Source organism: Dermacentor variabilis, chromosome 2 (genome assembly GCF_050947875.1).
Source record: "Dermacentor variabilis isolate Ectoservices chromosome 2, ASM5094787v1, whole genome shotgun sequence".
Lineage (NCBI taxonomy): Eukaryota > Metazoa > Arthropoda > Arachnida > Ixodida > Ixodidae > Dermacentor > Dermacentor variabilis.
Genome location: NC_134569.1, coordinates 98386375 through 98407187, shown reverse-complemented (window position 1 = coordinate 98407187; position 20813 = coordinate 98386375). Strand labels below are relative to the sequence as shown.

The window sequence follows — 20813 nt, the reverse complement described above, 5'->3', positions numbered from 1 at the left end:
CCTCCCATAAGATACGGTCACGCTTTCCCCGAAGTGGTCGTGTGTAGCATTACTCTGCACTCTGAATTGAAGTGGAGCCATATTGATCATGTGCAATATCAGGTGCTACTTGTGCGATGTGAGATGGGGTACGTTCTTTCTTTTATCTTTGTTCAGTGTATTCTCGCGTACTTAGGCCACTTTAGAGTTGGAGAAATTTCGAAAAGTTTTTCATTGATACGGACCGAAGCATTACTCAACAGATGCTGACAAATACATCATCGTCATCGACAACAATCATAATAATGATAATATTATTAATCATAATAATAATCATCATAATGATCAAAGCAACAGTGAGTAGTGTTCCTTTAATACTGCGTCTCAAGATGAATTGCATCCTTGACGGTTCACAGAAGGAAAAAAAGAAGGCATGGTTGCAGTTGGTTTCAAAACGGCCATGAAGACGCAGCGCAACCGAGAAGGCCCAATCGCTCATTACGAAGGCCGTTGGCACCTCCCGCGAGGACCACCTGCCGGGCCTGGCACGTCTTTTGACGCAGCCGAGCTGCAAGCGAGAGAGAATCTCCTTAAGGAGCACCCCCCCTCCTCCCTAGCTGCCTCCCCCGACTCCGTTCCGTGATTCAGAGAAACCAGCTGCGTGCTGCGAACAAATGCTGCGCGCATATCGGGTCACGGAGAAAAAGCTTCCCGCGAGCAACGCGAGGCGCATCCTAATTTATTCCTCTTCCTTGCCCGTAAACACGTCGCATTCGCAGATTCGTTTGAAGCCGCTTTGAGCTCGTAACCGGGCAAAATAGGATTAGGAGCCTACGCGAGATTCGGTTCAGAAGTGACCGGAATGAATATGCGTGAGCCAAGAGGCACTCTGTACGTTACGGTGTAGGAATTTGATCATAGGCGCTGGGTGCTATTCTTTTATTTAGGCGTTGAAGTTTCGTTTCCTTTAGCGTGGAAAACCTTCGCGATGACTCCAAGGCGCACATTCTGCAGCCGAGCTGTGTAACTATCTAGCGTAACCAAAAAATAGCAGTTTTCTTACGTCGAGCTCTTTCCATTCTAAAGAGAGAAGGAGAGAGAAAGAGCAGTTTTATCTCACGTGCTGCCATGGTGACCACTGCATTGATTTTTCGAACTGTTCATTGAGGGTATCGCTTGCTCACCACAAGAATAAAAAAGAAATAAGATGGCTAAGTTCCAAGTGTTCCATGCTATTCGGACTCATATATATATATAAATTGTATGCCCAGAGGAGCACGAACGGTCCCCCTGATTTGCAGTATATCTTGATATTTCCGCAAAAAAATGTCAGAGTAACCAAACAACAATATCAAAGTCATACATGTTGACAGACACGCAGATCGTCGTACCCACACACTTGATTGACATTAATATTTTCTTCTTATGTCGTACCGTTGCCAGGGAAACCATCTTCATCAGGCAAAATAGCGGGCAGACGCGGTGCAAACAAGCATAATTGGAAATCGGTGTCCCGCTCTTCTCGCCATGGGAACGCTACACAACGCCGGCCGCGCCTCGATTCAGGACGTGAAGCCCGCGGCATTTGCCTCTTCCAAACGAACAGTCGACGGCCGTCGTTGCTTTCCCAACGTCAACAACGCGTGCTTGTTGTTCGTCAGAGGCGAAAGAGGAAAGTTCAAATCGCCGAGAGAGATTAACTACCGCACGCAGCCGCGCTCATTATTATCTTTGACGAAAATCTGCCACCATATGCGTACCTTCCAAAATGACACACGCACAAAAAAAAAAAAAAATATGTAGGAGCCGTTAATCCCGGGTATTGCGCAGTTGTTCGCTCGCGGAATGTAACCTGATGTCAAAATTTGAGAGGTTTACTAAAAAAAACAATGGCTGTTTTTTTTTTTTAGGCTTCCAGATTGCGCCTGAGAGAGCTAATCACTTTGTGAGCGCACTGGGTGTTACGAATTGTGCCTTCACGTTTTCTATGTATAATGTAACGAAGCTCGTTAATATAGCTGCTGCGAGGTGCAGATGATTCCTTCGGTTCACAAATTGCTCTAGCAAGCTTTGCAACAAGTTTTGCAGAAATTTTGAGACGCTCTGCTTTTAAGGATGTGAAACCGCGGGACGCAGCGGGCTCAGAACGTTACATACGATGGGGTCTCGCGGTATACTGTGGTCGGTGGCATATAATAAAACTTTGCTGCCTCTCTCGGTGCTAAATCAGAAAAAGAAGAACAAGACGTAATGTCGTTGCTACCTATCTCTGCGCTAGCGCAGAAAGAGAAATGTAATGTCGAGTTCGTTCCCCGAAATAAAATCGTCTGAGCGGCGCAAGATTCAGCAATATTATGGCAGGCAGAACAACCTATACCTAAAAGAGGCACCTTCTCAGGTTAATGCTGGCGAGTTGTAGCGACGCGTGGGAGCGTTTGTGCGTAGAACCCTCTGTCATGGAGCACATGCACGGGCTCCGAGATTGTCGGCGAGGCGCGGAACGTCTTGAGACCACGGTGCCAAGCACACATATACGAGGGTACTTTCGCCACGCGGCTAGCAAAGGTCGCCTAGATTGAATGCGCGATAAACAAAGCCGTTTTAATCATCGGTAGAAAAATAGGGAGTTGTGTGGTGACAGCGGCCAGACGAGTTAGCGAGCGACACCATCCAATGAAGATTCCTGAATAGCAATAAACCTGCCAATAGCGTGCCCGCAAGCATGTGGTGGGGTATACACAAATGCGGGAATAAGAGATCAGCTACGCAAATCATCCTTGCTGGTTTGCAATGGATAGTTGCAGTCAGCAGTCTCAGATTCCATGACACAAACTACAAACTTATTTGAGTTCATTGGCAGTGCGAGTGGCAAAAGGCTGCCTTTATTGCAAGTATGAGAAGGTTGAACGAACTAATTACTCGAAATTATTGAGCTCTCTGAATAGTGGTAAGACATGCATACATGTAAAGAAAGGAACCAACCGGCAGCATTCGATGGTCGTTAAACCTACCTGCGTGCACTTGTTTGTTTCTTGTGAATAAATGACGCATGCGTCTCTTGGTTAATTTTCCCAAAGTATCTCATTAAAAAAATAGTACCTAGTAAATAGTAAAATAGTAATAGTCAAAACAGGAGTTTGGGACTGACAGTTGTAAGCAACTATGAGAGGTCATGCCGCAGTATATAGGGTAAGCAATTGATCTAGTTCGCGCTTGACGCGGACAAAAATAAAGTAAATCAGCAATCAATCGAATAATCGAATAATTATCCTACAGCATTAGCAATTACCTTTTACAATTACTATAGCAATTATCCTTTCTTCATTACTAACCAATACGAACTTTGGCTGGCGTGCACTCGACCAACTCCACAACCCCTTTTTGGGCAGCCTTTCGCTCCTGCCAGTCACTTCATCGTGCTGACGAACCTGTAGACCAGTCTTCCTAGACAAGCCGTTGTACATGCCCGAGCTAGGACACATTTTTTTCCCTTTCTTTGCAAAAACACGCACGAGCTCATTTTCAACGTCACATACCACGAAAGCAAGCATCTGAGACACTGCCTGTGTAGTGCTCTGGAGTCGCATTTTCCATTACATCGACCAGACGATTACTGTGCCAATCCCGCGCACGCACCAAAAAGAAAAAAAAGAAAGCCCTAGGAAACCGTCGTTCAGAAACCAAGCATTGAAACCGAGGAACGTGAACTTACAAAGGGAGAAGCGTACTGAATGGGATTGGTAAAATTACTTGCGAATTTATAACAACCAGCAGCAATCGCGGAAAAACTATACATCGCACGCTGAGGAAACGCAGATGCGCCCCGTGGGCGGCAGCAGCCACGCGCGTTCTCCCACTTGGAGCGCTCGCTCGACGATACCGACTGGGATTTAACTGAATTGGCGGCCCAGGAAGTAGTAACGCCTGCGTTTGTAACTGGTTCGCGAATTCGCGAAAGGATTAGTCAATGTTTCGAAGCCCCAGCCACCTGCTTCACTCTTCTGGTGGAAGCAGTACGCCTCGTATGCCGAGTCAGTGCTATACCTCGGAACGCCGCAGAGCAGCAACCGCGCACCTGCGCCGCATTTGCGCGTCCTCTTCGAGGGCACAATTAAACGGCGCGAGCACAATCGTCGCATTTCGTAGTGTCTCGGACGAGCGGCGCAAACAAAGCGAAAACCTCGGCTCCGTCCGATTAGCGCGCCGGCTTTACGTTCGCAAAGCGCGCCCTGCAGTGATGTCCGCTCTAGCATTTGTGCGACGAGGCAGGTGGTAAAAGGGAAGAAAGTGAAAATGTGCTTCAGAGAACATCTAATTAGCTTCTTAATACGTATGATGCAATCGTGATTAACAGTTTTAATGAACGAGCCGGCAGAACGACTTGGAATAAGAAATCGAAGTAGCCCGTGATGTCGCTGGAAAGCTTGATTATTATTACTCATTTAGTGTTGCTTTCTATTACGGCGAAGCTGCTAGTGTGACTGGAAGAGCTCAAGAATGTCATACGCTTATTTTAACGGCTTTCTCGAAAAAAAGAAAACGTAGAAAAACGAGACCTCTTACGAAGTTTATATTTTAACAAAATGTGGTAGATGTTCGGGATGACTGTTATATATTGAGCTGTATGGTTTAATTAAGGCCTCCACGAAAATTTATAAGTACTAGTTCCTTGGAACATGTAATTTTAAACAGAGTAGACAACTTCTTAGAGGATAATAACATATACCCAGATACAATGATAGGATTTCGCATAAATCGTTCGACACAAGATGCGATGCTCGAACTTAAGCATCAGATAATCGATTATAAAACGCGCTCGACAAGGGCCCCATCTTGTGCCTTGATCTTAAAAAAGCTTTCGATAATGCCAACCACGCAACCATATTGGAAAACATTCGAACGAATAGGACTAGGGCAATGGACGTATACCTACATCAAGGGCTTCCTATCAGATAGGAAAGCAGTAATGTCCGTCGAAGGGCTCAAGTCGCCCGTGATCAACATAGGGGGGAGGGGGGGGGGTGGCACGCCGCAAGGCGCTGTCATCTCACCGATGCTGTTTAATCTCGTCTGGATAGGACTCCCCGAAAAATTAAATCACATAGAGCCCCTGAATCACACAATCTACACGGACGATATTACTATCTGGACCTGTGATGGCAGCGACGGATCAATAGAACAACGACTCCAGACTGCAATTAATACAGTAGATGAACACCTCATAGGAACAGGCCTCACATGCTCTGCAGAGAAATCTGAACTTCTATTGTACCGCCCCACACTTAGAGGCAAGCCCCCCAAAGGATACGACAGAAACAAGGCTCATGAGGAAATCAAGCTACACCCCAAGAACGGGCGGAATATCCAATAGTCAACCAGCTCAAGGTGCTGGGTCTGGTAATCGAGAACAAAGGCACAAATAGGGAAACCATAAAGAAGTTAGACACAAAGGTAACAAACGCCATGGGATTAATCAAACGAATTACTAACAAGCACCAAGGTATGAAGGAAGAAGGTATCATACGGCTGATACAATCATTCGTAATCAGTGAGATCACATATATAGCAGCCTTCCACAATTGGTTTGCAGCTGAAAAGCGTAAAATTAACAACATGATAAAAAAAGCATACAAACTAGCACTAGGGATTCCCATCAATACGAGCACGGATCTCTTGCTAAAATTAGGACTCCACAACACACTGGACGAACTCATAGAAGCACAACAAACATCTCAAGCAGAGCGGCTAACCAAAACCAAAACGGGACGGCATATACTAACCAAACTAGGAATAAATTACCACAATCTATACGGGGAAAAGAGGACGATAAAGAGAGAAATTCGTGACAAACTCCTAGTACCAAATATACCCAAGAAAATGCATCCAGGTTACAACGACGGCAGACGCAAGAGTAGAGCAGAGAAAATTATCCGAAGCTTTGGGTCAGACGACAGAGCAATTTTCGTAGACGCTGCTGAATACCTAGACAGAAATAGCTATGTAGCAGTTATCGTAGATCACACCCAAAAACCCCTTAAAAGCGTATCAGTTAATAACAAACATTCCGAGACAGCAGAGGAGGTAACCGTTGCACTAGCATTGGTCTCCACGAATGCTCAGTACATCATTAGCGATTCTCGAGCGGCCGTTAGAAATTATGCAAAAGGTAGGATCTCTCCTGAGGCATGGCATATCATCAGAGTCAATAAAGCAAAATTCTCCAATGCAGGGAAGAACGGCAGGCAATTGCTCTGGTTCCCAGCGCATACGACTCCAGACATTCCCGCAGTCAACCTCAACGAGGTAGCACACCGCGAAGCTCGAGGTCTTGCTCGCCGAGCTGAGCAAAGAGTGACTTCCATCGGTAAGGAATACACACACACACACACACACACACACACACGCACGCGCACGCGCACGCACACGCACACACACACACACACACACACACACACACACACACACACACACACACACACACACACACACACACACACACACACACACACACACACACACACACGCGCGCGCGCGCGCGCGCGCGCACACACACACACACACACAGTTTCTTGGCCTGCTTCGAGGAATTCCATTAGATGCTCCTCAAGTTTTGCCCCTGCCCAGGGAGGACCAAAGGCGGGAGCACTTTAATATTTATAATAATTGGGGCCCTATTGGGAGTTACTGCGTGCCGAAATTTATCTAGTTCAGTAAATGTCCAATCTGTGTAATCTGTGTAAATCTGTGTAGGTCATATAAGGAGAAGCCAACAAATAGACACGCCAAGGAAGACACAGGGGAAATTACTTGCAGTCACCAATTGAATTAAAGAAATGATAAATTAATGGCAATGAAAGTGGATGAAAAAACAACTTTTTTCATCCACTTTCGTTGCCATTAATTTTCCGGCGGGTGATCTAAAAGAAAATTGTGATGCACGTGTCAACTTTCGCGAGTTCCTCAGTACGAGCCTTTATTCTTTATCTTCATGTCCATCGAGCAACGGACCCTGCAATTGTTCATCTATGAGGCTCGCCCCAAGAATTTGCGCTTACATAAATGCGCTTACATAAATAAATATGATAATGAAACGGAGCTAAGTCATTTTAGACCTGGCTTTATAGGGCCGCCTTCTAAAAAAACAAAACAAGAACCATTGATATGCAGCGACAGGTGATCCTGGCCCAACTATGGATGCGGTCTGTATTATAAAGTCAGTGGTCAAAACGGCAATCAAGAACGGAGGGCTAGAACAGCAGTTGCTTTATGATTGTTATTATTGTTATTCTTTTTTGATGTCAAATACACTGAAGGCGGAAGTTCTAGCAGGCATGCACATAAAAAAAAGAAAAGAAAATGGTCCGTCGCGCCGTCTTTTTTGGTTAGCTTTCGCTGCGCGCTCTGCGAGGGTGTTAGGTGTCTCGGCGTTCGCCGTGTCGGGAGGAATCGCCGTCTAGACGCAGGCGCATACAGAGTTAAGAAAGTGGCAATCCATCTCAGCGACCGAGATATAGTAAACCAGCGTTCGTGGGCACGTGCTCTCACCACTGGCTTCGAGACGTCCTCTCCGCTGTTCACGTCTATTGTGCGCATGCGGTATTGCAGCGGGTCTCTTGAAAAAAAAAAAAACTGGGCTACCATGCATAAACGTGCAATAGGAATTAGATATCACGCGTCGCTGTTACTGCTGTCTCGGGTGTGTCTATGCTGCCCACGGTCATTTCAGTGTACGTGTTAGTGCACGAAAAATCAGCACGCCGTTAAGTGTGACCGTCGAGTGTGTGTGTGCTTTTTTTCTTCTTCTTCTTGTGGAGACTTTAATATGTCTAATTGATTTTTTAAAGTGTAGCTCGGTCTTCTGGACAGCTCGCGCTGCTGTCTGCGCGTATACATACAGCGCTCTTTGACCTACGTGGTCTGCAAACAAAAAGTTCACCGATGAGAGTTTGGTGTTTGTAAGATGCACTGGACCGTCTCTCAGATGCGTCCTTGTATGTTGTTTTCTTATCTACTCTGGGTACATACTTACCTCGCGTTGCAGGCATTGGCTATCGTACGGCATCCACGAACAATGCGAGACGACTTTGGTTCTTTTTCGTCGAGATGAAAAAAAATATATATATACAACGAAATTTTAACGACTGTGTGCTTTCTATGCCTGGGATGCCATAGTTGACAATCCCGTGAGAAAATGTCACTGGAATTTCCTAGAGCGAGGAAGGGCAGCCACGTTGTTCTAATACAACGTCTGAATTATTACTTTCAAATAGCTGAGTAAAAGAAAAAAAAAGGTGAATCATTTTACTGAATTCCGTAATGAGAAATAATCCGACGGCATTGTTATAGCAAATGCAGACATGCGTCGCCGGAAAATTGAACGGTTGAGTGGTATAAAACGGTGGCTGGTCCACCTCCAAGTTCACGTGCGATGACGAAAGAACTGGTGTCAGAAACTGGCTCGGTAACTCTGCTCGGAGTCAGTGTTCTAGATCTTCCCAAGAGATAAATAAATGAATAAACAAACAAATCAACAAATAAATAAATAAATAAATAAATAGAAAAAAATTATGTTGCTGCCTGTATGTGGTAAAGTGCACATCCCATCATGCGTGTGACAACGAATAACCACGAATAATCACCACCGGAGAATGAACAGTACTAACTAAATTTCGATAGTGTCTCCTCTGCACGATGCATGAAGTCCAGCCAGATTATATATATATATATATATATATGCCAGTCGCCGGTATTTCTATGTTGCAAAAGTGTAATGGGTATGCTCATTTCCCGCTGACGCGGAAGGTGTGTGGGCTGGGCTTCCACAGCGGGTTGTCGTTTCGTCCACTTTCTTCTTATTTTTCTGTAGTACGTCTACATTTCAGATAAAAGAAAGAAATGCATCCTTCCCTCTGCTTTCTGTGGTTCATTATCTCTTTTCTTGATACCAACAGAAACTGCTGAAAAAATGGACCTCTCGGATCTCCTCATTTCTCCTCGCTTAACGCTTACCGCAGCATATGAAAGAAGGAAAATGGGCGTTGTACTGAATATAATTATTAGGCATTAGCGATTAACGAGCACCTGATATTTAGGTATTCGCTCGGAGACTTACATCGTGTTATCAGAGAACGCGAGCTTGCCAGGAGAAGAATTGCTTATTGGCTGATTGCACATCCAGGCAATGTCACTATTGTGCCGATATGCGATTGGTATACTGTTACGTATACCACCACTGTGGCTCAGCCACTAATTTCTCTCTTGCACGGGGAACAGTTGCTGCCATGGTTAGGTCAACCAGGAGATAACCTCAGACAACGTATACAGACTTCGTCCTTATGTCATTACAGGAGTAAGTTGCACAAGACAGCGACACTGTGGTTTAAGCCCCTGTTCGAACTTCATAACTTTTTTATAGTAAAGACTCGGTAAAACAAGAAAAATAGAAAACCCAACCTAGTTGGAAAAACTTCGTATGGCTTTTTTTTTTTTAAGACTGAAATGCCGACAGACATCATTGATCAGGCTGCATTTCTCACAGTCATATACTTATTTAACAAGGTCTCACCGACGTGCTCGCTGTTAGAATCAATGGTGGATTCAAGTTTATATGTAATGATGCGAAAAACTATCAGAACCTCCTAGTGAAACAAAATGTGCACGTTGGCATCGATTAGATAAGTAGCTTAGCGCATACATGCAATTACACCAGTTCATCGGCACAACAATAAGTCATGAACAGGTTGTAACACTGGCAACGTTTGCCGATCGTGCCCGAGGAAGAAAGGCAGCGACGCAAAAGAGTAAGCACAGTGCAAACAATGATGAGAGCAGTGAACCTACAGGTGCATACCAAAAATTTGACGAATCCAACCCGGTGATCATGCTGATAATTCAAATGGTTAATTTCTGGCATATAGACGCGCACAGCTACCGAGCACGGTGTGTGTCTCGCCATCTGATAGCTAAACTGACCGGAAACTTATTAGCGGACCGTTGCACGTCATCAGTACCGTGTTGGGAACTATTGGGTTGTTCAACATCGGTTCACGGTGTCCGCTGTAAGGGTCTCATGTGCGAGATGTTGCGTGTGCGCCATCAGAATAAAGTGAGACGAACCGGAATTACCTGACCAGAACGAGTGGTGTGCGTTGTTGCATGAAGTACGTGTTGCACGTGTACCTTCCGGCGTCGAAATTAAGCCACCGTTGAAAATACAGGTTAACTTGAAAATGGAACAAGACATGGGCGGTAGTTGCGGAAATGTTCGCGTTTGAGTTTATGCTCTTGGTACGTGCGCAGCTTGTACGGGGCACGGGGACAACGATGAGGTTAGGCGCGCTTGTTTGTTGCTTGCGTATATTTTTCGGACACGAACTACCTTCTATCACCCATCCTGCTTGTCTCTCCTATGTGCGAGTTGTTTTTAAAGCTAAGCTTTCCTTGCATAATTCAACAACGCTGGGGTGCACAAGTAATGTTTCTTGCCGAATAGATAACTTATATATTCCTCAATGGTGAGCAACAAGATTGTACTGCCAAAGAGCGCACCATGCAGTGTTATGCTCAATTAAAAGATAAATCTCGGAATAAAAGACATAGTACGTATAATGCCGGCTTATAGGTGGCTTTAAAGCACACATACCGCTATATAAAATACCCCATGATATTGAATTTCTCCTTTAACCTTTCGTAAATGTCTTATATTTTGGCGACCACACACTTTCGCTAATTTCTTTCGCTAACCGGGCCGGCGGTTGAAGCGTGCTTGCCCATCAACCGCGGTCCAGTACAAGTTCGAGGAAACAGTAGACGATAACCACGTGTATTCTTGGAAAGCATTTATTTCGTTTGCCACTTACACTTCGAGCCGGCCACCTAGCTCTAGTTGGCGTCACTGAGGGTTCCCTCGAAGAGTATAATACGCTCGGTAAACAAGGGCTTCCGACTTACTAATTGGGAATCCGAGCGGCCGCGGTGATTGCCACGGCAAAAACGCGGTTGACTTACCACGTGCGGGAATACAGGAGCGGCGGCGGGGACTTCCACACTTGCCGCTTCCTTGCGTCCAATTGCAGTCGAGCGATGTCAGAGGGATCTCAGGTGACACACCCTGTGGCACTGATAGCGCTTACGATTCCCGTGCACTGCCCGCGAAAGGAAAGTTTCCTTTCTCCCCAACCTGCTTGGAGCGGGTGCAACCGACGTGGCATTCGCCGCGCGTGCGGCATCATGAGACCAGATAATTCTCGCCTCCTTAAAGCAACAAGTTAGATGCACCTAAGTTTCCACACGTGCACTGAATGCGAAGACATTATGAATCTCCCGCGCGATAATATTCACGATACTCTTCCCGATTTTCGGTAATGTCAATTTTAGGAGTGGGCCAAGCCAGTTTTGAACGTCGGTCAACTCAATTTTCGAATCGGGCAAGGCCAATTTGTTGGGGGTGGGCCACGGCGTCCGCCCGACGCCATTGCTGTTGACCACGGGGTTTCGCAGGGCTCGCGAGCCGCAACAGGTCCGGCGCAGGGAATGTGACGTCATCACCTGCTGCCATATATATATATATATATATATATATATATATATATATATATATATATATATATAGATGTGTGTGTGTGTTTTCGTAGGCTGCGTGGTTCACGGGGATCGTTATTGACCCAGTTCTAGAGCGGGTTCACCCAAATTATTCCAAACGTGCGCTCCAAGTTTGGATTTCGAAGGTTCAAATTCGAAATTCAAAAGTGGGTTCCTCAAAAAAAAATAATGATCTTGAATGATTCAGCACATAAAAGCGCTGTATGCAAGCTCCAGTGTATCGTATGCGACCTCAGCGTCAAAGCCTACTGCAAAAGGTTGCTCAGATTTCTCGAAATATGACGCTTCTATTCGTTCTCATTCTATATTTAGGAAGCACTGTATGTGTGTATTCGGCCTCAGCGCAAAATAATTACACACAAACTGCGCATCACGACGATCACTCAGCGTTGGGCGAGCGAGTGGACAAATGATTTAGCGCATGCACCTTGCTACCTCGACACTTTCCAACGGGCTTGCCCTCTTTCGTTATAGATTAACACGGAGCCGTGGCGCTCCGTCTACAACAACCAATAAGTTTAGCCTTAGCCAGAGTGCTAACTGCGCCTAACGGTTGCTACCAGGAGCAGCGGCAAGCTTAACCTCAGTACCCGTTGTTTCCTATAGTACGTGGGCCTCTGGTACAACCCGTTCAATTTATTTGTCTCTGCTACCGCACATTGGTGGCAGCTCGTCGAATTCACCTTGCATGTAACGAGACTTCAGCTCAGTTTACGATGAGCCTGTAGCTTTTTATGAAAAAAGGTAATTCGGAACCTTCCAACAAGGCGTCTGTCGTCGCACAGGATTTTCACTTTTTTTTCGTTTTCTCTCTCAGTTGAGATTTATATTTGCAGGAACTGTAATTTCTTCGAAAAAATAAGTGAATAAATTCGAGGAAAGGTGCCGTTTCGCCAGCGGCCGCTGATTTTCACGTTTCGCCACTTCAGGATATTACAAGCAAGAACAATGACCAACGAGGCAGTTGTTTGACTTGGCAGCTTAAGCTTTAGGAGAAAATCACGAGCATTCCTCGGCATGCGTCTTTCCTCGTAAACGACAAAGAAACCACGAGATCTATATATCCCACGATATATCCTTATATATTTGGGAGTGTCGCCATATTAATTGGCCGTATGACATCTGGGTCATTATGCAATCTACGGGCGATCCTGCGATCCTTACGCCTGTGTCAGTGCGTATTCGTGTGTGCGTAGGTGCGTGCTTGTGACTGATGAATCCTCGTTATACTTCAACGGAGGAGGCAATGATCAGGGGCGGCGTCTTACTGCTTGGTAAAGAAAAAAAACGAATGTGTCCTCTCTCTCATTTTTTTTACGGCCACGTTCACCTTCAAGAATGACCCCTAACCATTCACGAAATACAACCTCAAACTTAAAAGCTCTCTTTCTTTCTATAGATTTCTATGGAACGTAAATTGGTAGCGTGCAGTGATAAGACGATAAAACACATGGTTAAATGTAAAAACCCGCAATGGTAGCTTACAGCTTCTGCCCTATTCGTAGCTATTCCTCGCACCCCACCCTTGAGATGGCATCTGTGATCCGATCATTTCGATTAAAGTGAAAAATTCATCAGCTGATTGCGGCTTGAAGTGGGAATTTATGTTTTAAAGCGAATATTTCTCAGTGGATCCTACCGGAATTCGAGCAACCGTGGCTGCTGATGTCTTGCTGAATGGCTCACACGCAGAAATTAATCGAATTACTATCTGTTCAACTAACTAACTAACTAACTAACTAACTAACTAACTAACTAACTAACTAACTAACTAACTAACTAACTAACTAACTAACTAACTAACTAACTAACTAACTAACTAACTAACTAACTAATGTACTATTCAGAGACTATTACAATTGCATGCCGGATAGCTGGATCGAACCTCTTTCATCCAGCGCAAAGGCCCGGTTCTCTACCTAATAGGTCACAGCCACGTGTATAGTTTTCTCGCGAGAAATCCTAGTGTATTCCTCAGACTGTTGTGCCGTGCGTCACATCGTGTGGAAGCTAGGCGCGCGTGATGGAAGTGCGTTGCACGAGCATTGCACGACACTTAAAGATTGTGATCTGCGCGAAGCATAAGCATTGAACGAGAACGCGGAACATCGCACGGATGACAATAATTGCAATTTCAGACATGGAATACAGCTTTATAGCATTTCATTAACCGATTCACCAAAGGCCCCGCTTCGCCTAGATTGCAACATTGGCCGATGGATATGCATAATTTTCCCCCTATGCATTCGACGTACCCGTCTAAAAAATAAAAAAATAAAAAGGGCCGTCGTGAGAGTTCTTGTCGAAGTTGGATGGCGGCCAGCTATCCACTGAAAACGAACGAAAGACAAGATGGAGGCAATTGTGCACGCTCTACTCGAATCTGACAGTTGGGCGGAAAGCACTGGATGGCGTGACGTATGACGTCCGTTTCACATCTGGCTACACTCTCTTGTTGGTCCGGCACTAACCAGGCAGTGGACAAGTTTGAATGCTCGCGACGGAACAAAGCTTTGTTGCTACCTTATTTTTTTCGTAGATATCTAAACGTTTTTGACTTTATTCCCTCTCGAAGCGACGACCACGGGCGCCGATCCCGCGTTGCCATTAGTTTTCACCTCGACTGGCAGGGAGTTAAACGGCCTGAAAGTCGTAGCCGGGAATGCGGCCGTTAACGGAATTTCGTGCGTTATCGGGACCGAGCTCTTAACCAAGACCTGAGAGAGTCGAAGCAAGCGCGGCTCAGGTCAGCCATCTACGTCGTTCAAGTGGGAAGTGCAATGCTATATCGAAAGGCCTCGTACCAGAATTTCTGTGCATGTCAAAGAACACTTGGTTAATTAAACGTAATCAGTAGCGCAACGCTAAGGCATCAAATTGAAAAAAAGAAATCCGACATGGTATAATTTGATGTTTTTGAAAAGTAGCAAAAAGAAGTACAAGAAAATAGCAGGCCCACACACGATCGCTACACTTCAACATCGGAGCTAGACATAGTAAAATGATCAACAATTCGCAAAGACAGCTAGTGGCGCTGCTTTTTAAAGAATTTAGGACGCCAAGAGGCCTTACCCAAGGAATGTTTTTCACTGAGAAGTCACATAAGGTAGACGTGCCGTTTCAATGTATATTTCGAGAACACTGTACATGGCTTCGTTAGCTTTTGGGTTATTTGCAGCGTCACTAGGCTTTTTGTCGAGTTCTCGATCCTTTTATGGCGTCTAGCTCCGATATTGCAGTGTGCGTGATCCTCTTCTCTGGTGCTCTGTTTTTTTTTTTTCGCTATATTTTAACATGGGTGAACTATTGGATCCCACATCGCCGAGCCTTGGCTTCCGAAGTTAAAAAAGCAACGAATTAGTCAACTCACCACTAAGTGCCCAGAAAACGTTATCCCAGGAAACGTCATACTACAGTGAAGTGTTGTGGAGGGTGCTGAAGTTACTCATTTACCGCCATTGTATGATTATTGCTTTGGAAAGTTACAGGAACAACAACATTTAGTTCGTTTGGCTAGTTAGTTAGATTAGAGTTAGTTAGTTCGTTGTTTTAGAGCTGCTGTCAAGCACCGCTGTTTACTTGGTTGAAGTTTACAAGCTGCTTTACAGAGAAGGTAGCTTCAGCAACTGAAACAGAAAGGCCGAACAGGTGCCTCCTAAAGTTAACAAAAAATATTTGTACCATGGCCAATTAGCAAATTGTATAACAAGGCTGTCGTGCTATATACTATTTCCTCGGTGGGCAAATGATTAGACGTAACGCTCACCGACCAGTATACAGAAAATGTGACTACAAACCGTAGCCGTTTAACCCCAACGGTAGATTTTGATTGGCGTTCTTGTAGGTGAATTCATCTTAGCTTTTTCTGAACGGAGTGAACTGTTTGTAAGCGTTCAGCGAGATTCATATCTCCGCTTTCGGACGATGTAGCAGATTGTAGCGTCTTTCTGCTTCGTTCATTTCGATTTGCCATCGCATTATTCGAGATGTGGTGGATGTCGGGCTCACCGTTTAGACGCTTCTACACGACACTATTCCAGATAGACTAGCGCCTGCATTGGTACTGAAACACAGAGTTCTGCGAACGTAAGCGCAGCACTGTAGGCTTCGCACCGACTTTGACGCTCCCTCATCGAATTTCTCTGCACACGGCGAACCAGTTAGATTCAATGGTTATAGGATGCCTCACTCCTGCCTCGGCCAAGAAATAATTATGAATATCACCGAACGTAGAGTCGTGCTCCTACTGTTTGAACTGGCGTTAAGCCAACATCGCATTTCACGACGGGTCTCGTGCTTGCTTGACTTATGTACTGCTACTTTATGTACTGCGAAGTAGAGGTAGACTGCGACACGATAAGATAATAATGAACTGCTACCCTGCAAAACAAGCTTTTACTGGTGTTTGAGTTTCAAATATCGCGAGCACGCGAGCTCAAATTAAGATATGTATGAGTTGCCAGTATTCTTGTTATTCTAGACTGTAACTGAAGCATGAGGCCCCGTAACATAATTTTTTTTGTTTTGCACTGTTGGACCTACAGGCTTCAGACTGTCTTACTTACACGCGCGTTGCGGTTTAGTTGCTTGCTACACATGCTTGCAAAACAATTAAATACCATTGACTTCACGAATATAATAAACTAAATTAAATTTCATGAATACATTTGGCGGGAGTCGCGAGCCATCTATATATAACGTGCTAAGCCACTATTTGCGTTTGGGTGGTGGCTGTTTCTCTTGCTCAGTAGCCAATGCTCATGAAATTAATTCAATTATGATTTTTACGTGCCAAAACCACTTTCTCATTATGAGGCACGCCGTAGTGGAGGACTCCGTAAATTTCGACCACCTGGGGATCTTTAACGTGCACCTAAATCTAAGTACACGGTTGTTTTCGCATTTCGCCCCCATCGATATGCGGCCGCCACGGCCGGGATTCGATCCCGCGACTTCGTGCTCATCAGCCCAGCACTATAGCCACTGAGCAACCACGGCGGATAATGTTCACGAAAGGCGTTATAGATAAAAAAATTATTGATATATTTAGCAACGACTGAATAGGCACATTTTTCTTTTCTTTTTAGATAGATGTATTCGCGAACGTGCAAGGCTGCCTAACCATCGCATGGATTACACTAGTAGTGAGAAAGGTTCAGGGGATCTGGTTTGGTTTCAAGAGAAATTTCGCGCGATGGGAACGTTAGTGAATCAGGATTTTAGGTGTAATCGGAACAAATTACGATGGCCATCCCCACTCCAGGTCTTTGTACCACAGAGTCGTTTATACACGTTGCGCGAAACTGCCGCCTTAAAATGACGTCCTAAATTAATTGAAGATGAAAAAGTAGGACGCTGACAATATATATATATATATATATATATATATATATATATATATATATATATATATATATATATATATATATATTCTCACACGGGAGCCTTGTTCACAATTGCCAACAAATGCATCATAGAGGTGGACAAGTATGATCTCCTTTCAGGTGATTGCTTGGAAGGAAAAGCGATAAATCTCACACAAACTGACTTAATAGCACACGTTGAGCAAAAAAAAAAAGTAAGTTGTTGCATGTCAATACAGCCTTGTGCCAGACGACGAGCAGCCTAATGTTTCAAAAGTATGTTAGGAATTTAATGTAGCGTTAAACTTGAGAAGCCACTAGTTAGAACACACTCACGCTACAACATAACATGCAAGATCATCGCTATATAATCCTCAAAGAAAGAAATAGAGCTAGCCGCACCTGGCTTATTGTGGTGGTATTGCAAGATGTTTCATTGAGAAGTTACACTAGACGCTCCTGTAACAAGAATTGCAAGTCTGGTAAAGCACCGTCCAAAGGGCTTGCACCTGCTGCGATTGAAGTTAGGCGCAACGCAACTGTGAGCGTATAAATGTGTTTTATTTATGTCGAAGCAACGAATAGAAGCCGAGCCTACATAGAAAGCCAATCAGAATGCGCACCGCGGCGGAGGTCATAGCCCCTCCCAACATATATCCTGCCGCAATAAAATAACATGAGGCGAGCCTCACGAAAAAGGAGCTGTCATTCAACGTGCAATCGACAGAGCACGTGCAGACAGTAGACGCGTGAAAGTCTTTAAACTGAAACCAAGTGAATTTCGTCGAATCACAGCGCCGCGCCTGCGCTATCGTCTTGGCCGTATATTCGCGCTAAACGATGCATGCATAGTGCAAGACCACACAGATGTTTTGGCTCCACTCACCGATCTACGCTCGAGCGAAGCAACACGTGCCTCCTTTCAGCGTTTTCTCCGCCGCTCTCGCGTTAAAGTCCACGGTCCGAACACCAACTTCTGGGCCAGTTCGAGAGCTTCGCTTTCGCCAGCGCACAGAAAAAAAAAAGAAAAGTGACCGACAACTTCTTGCCCCTTTTCTTGCCTTTCTCAGTATATGCAAATCGGAACGGCTGCGAACGACCAAAATTTCGACGTCCTGCGGCGTGCAGGGAGACAACGAGACAGTTTGTTCCTCACTTCGTTTCACGGCCGCGCCCGGCAATCGTGCTGGTGTACGGTGTTTCGGCAGCGACGACTGCGGAGGGGGTCCAACGACGAATTGCCGCTGTCGAAGAGAGGTCACGTCGGCCTTGCGTTTCCGTGCGGCAGTGCGGCGGCCCACGGTGGGAGTCAGCGGAGCTCCTGGGAGGCACGTCCGAAGCGTCCGGCGCGCGGGCATCAACTGATCGCGGACGGAACAGCCCCCCTCCCCCCCCCCCCCCTCCGCGCGCTTTGCCGCCACTGCCGCCGCCGGGGAGCAGCCACCGCGCCCCTTGCGCGTCTCCGCTTTCACTCGCGCTCCGGGTTCGCGCTCTGCACGGCCACGGGCCGCGCTTGCCGTTCGAGAGTCTGGGAAAAGCTTGCGCGTCAATACGACACCGCTCGAAGCGAACTCGTTCAGGGGAACACTAACTATGACTAATGAAGTATGGTTGTTCTTTTCTTTTTTAAATCAATTTCTGTTAATTTTGCGGTAATTAGTTCTGCATGCATTACAAGAGGAAATGAAAGGTGAATTTCAGTTTCTTGAATTAGGCGATGAAGTCCCGGCGCCGGGAAGTTGCTGTGATGCCACGGAATAAACTTCTTTTTTTTCGGCCGTTGTGCCTCAGTAAATGTCCGTGAAACTTGCTAAGTTTTAGCCTTTGTATGTTTTAGAATATAATATAGTTAATCTTAACACCCACGAACAAGTAACTATATGTCTGGGCTGACACCGTCAAAAATCTATGCCGTCATGGGTAGTTGGTGCGGCAACTTCAAGACGACATCGCCACCGATATCTTTAATTTTTTAGACTTTTCAAACTTACTGAACCCCTTTTTTTTTCACGGTATAGAGAGGCTTTTATTTAGTGTTGCAGAAGGGTAATTAATAATACAACTTAAATTGTTTTTCTATTTAGTGTCCCTTTAGCGACGCTATATATGCAGCGCCAAGCGCAAACGCCTTGTAAATGACAGAAAATTGTCATCGTACCTAAGGACTGATAGAACGGTGAAATCAGTTATATTCTTTTATAGGCAGCAGAACACGAAATAAATGAAGTAGAAAGGGAGAGAGAAAGCAAGGACTGGAAAGACAAGGAGGTCAACCAGATGGCTACACTCAGGGTGAGGGAAACGGGGAAACAAAGAGGAGAAGAGGGAGCACTGAGTGCATGTGGAAGGATTGCACAGAGGCACTAGAAGTAAAGGATGGGGAACGAGGTTAAACTCAAAAGAAAAGTTCGGTTTGACACACTACGCGAGGGCAAAGGAAAAGAGGCAAAGGCAAATAGTTAGGAAGTGAGAAAGGTGAGTATGGAAAGTAAATCGCTGGACAAAATTCTGAGGCGGCCCACGTCACTATTGCAATCTATTTCACAAACCCGTACACCGTACGGAAAGCGACCTAGTGGCAAGGGACCTAGAACAGCCATTGTAATCCATGTCCTAGCATCTTTTCTTTACTGACGTTGGCCAGCTCTCCAGTGTCTCTGCTGATTGATGCAGAAGATGACCTGTAGTTATCATAAGCTAGTTTGTTCTGAATCTTTTCCCACACAAAAGCCACGTGCGTGCTGTATTTTCAACCGATATCGGTAAAGCTTATGGTAAATACGAGAAAGAGAGAAAAGATGCATAGAAAGGCAGGGAGCTTAACGAGAGGTAGTTCTGGTTGGCTACTCTGCACGGAGGGAAAGAGTAGGGAGAAAACAAGGAAAACAGAGTAGGAGGGGGATAGAGTGATATAGAGAAGTAGAGACAAGCACAAACAAACCACGTACACTGCAGAGCAGCAGGGGGTGGCGTTCTTAAGGTCTATCGTGAAGGCCTGTACACCACAGGTACCCGAATAAGGCCTTCAGCACAAACGTTCTTTGAGAGCACTGACCTAAAGCTTTTAGTTCTGATAGTGGACGACTGTCCAATCGGTCCAGCACTCTGAACGTCACTTGTCCCTGGTCGCTGACACAGATAATGTGTGCGAGCGTCTCATCGCTGCTGCATGTGTCGCACGTGGGGCTGTTGGGCATTCCAATAAGAAAGGCATATGAGTTCGTAAATGCAACATCTAGCCACAGACGGGAGAGCATGGTCTCTTCACGTCCGCGTAACTCAGGCGGTAGATGCATCCGTATATCCGGAGACAACGAACGCAAACTACACATGGTGAAAACGTCCCACAGGGGTAAAGTGCATTTACGGGACATCATTCGTAGCCCAGCCGCAGCCTCTGCTCCCGAAAGCGGAATCAAGACCCATTGATCACTTTCATGTGCAGATTGGGCGGCTTCGTCGGCGTGGTCATTCCCGGTGATGTTGCAATGTTCGGTAAGCCATTGAAATGTTATGTTGTGTTCCTGGTCTATCTGCCTGGTATCCTAATATATCTGGTATATCTGCCGAATTTCTGAGGTGATTTGTTCATTGGGTCCGTGGCGCATTGGGCTTTGCATGAACCGAAGGGCTGCCTTAGGATCACTATGACAACATACAGCATGAAAGCATTATACCCGGCGCGGTTGCTTAGCGGCTATGGTGTTGCGCTGCTAAGCACGAGGTCGCAGGGTCAAATCCCGGCCGCGCCGTCCGCATTTATATGGAGACGAAATGCAATATACGCCATGTCCAGTGCATTGGGGACAAGTTAAAGGTCGCCTGGGGGTCGAAATTATTCCGGGGTCCCCCACTACGGCGTGCCTCATA

General features: G+C 45.6%; 1 protein-coding gene across 1 annotated transcript in view; it reads right to left on the bottom strand.

Moving 5' to 3' along the window:
* LOC142572359 (calcitonin gene-related peptide type 1 receptor-like) overlaps positions 1–18290 on the bottom strand; it is a 357475-nt gene extending 339185 nt beyond the window's left edge. The window contains exon 1 of the mRNA XM_075681422.1: positions 17830–18290. The gene's annotated coding sequence lies outside the window, so the exon portion shown is untranslated. The remainder of the gene's footprint in view (positions 1–17829) is intronic.
* Between the last annotated feature and the right edge of the window lie 2523 nt (positions 18291–20813).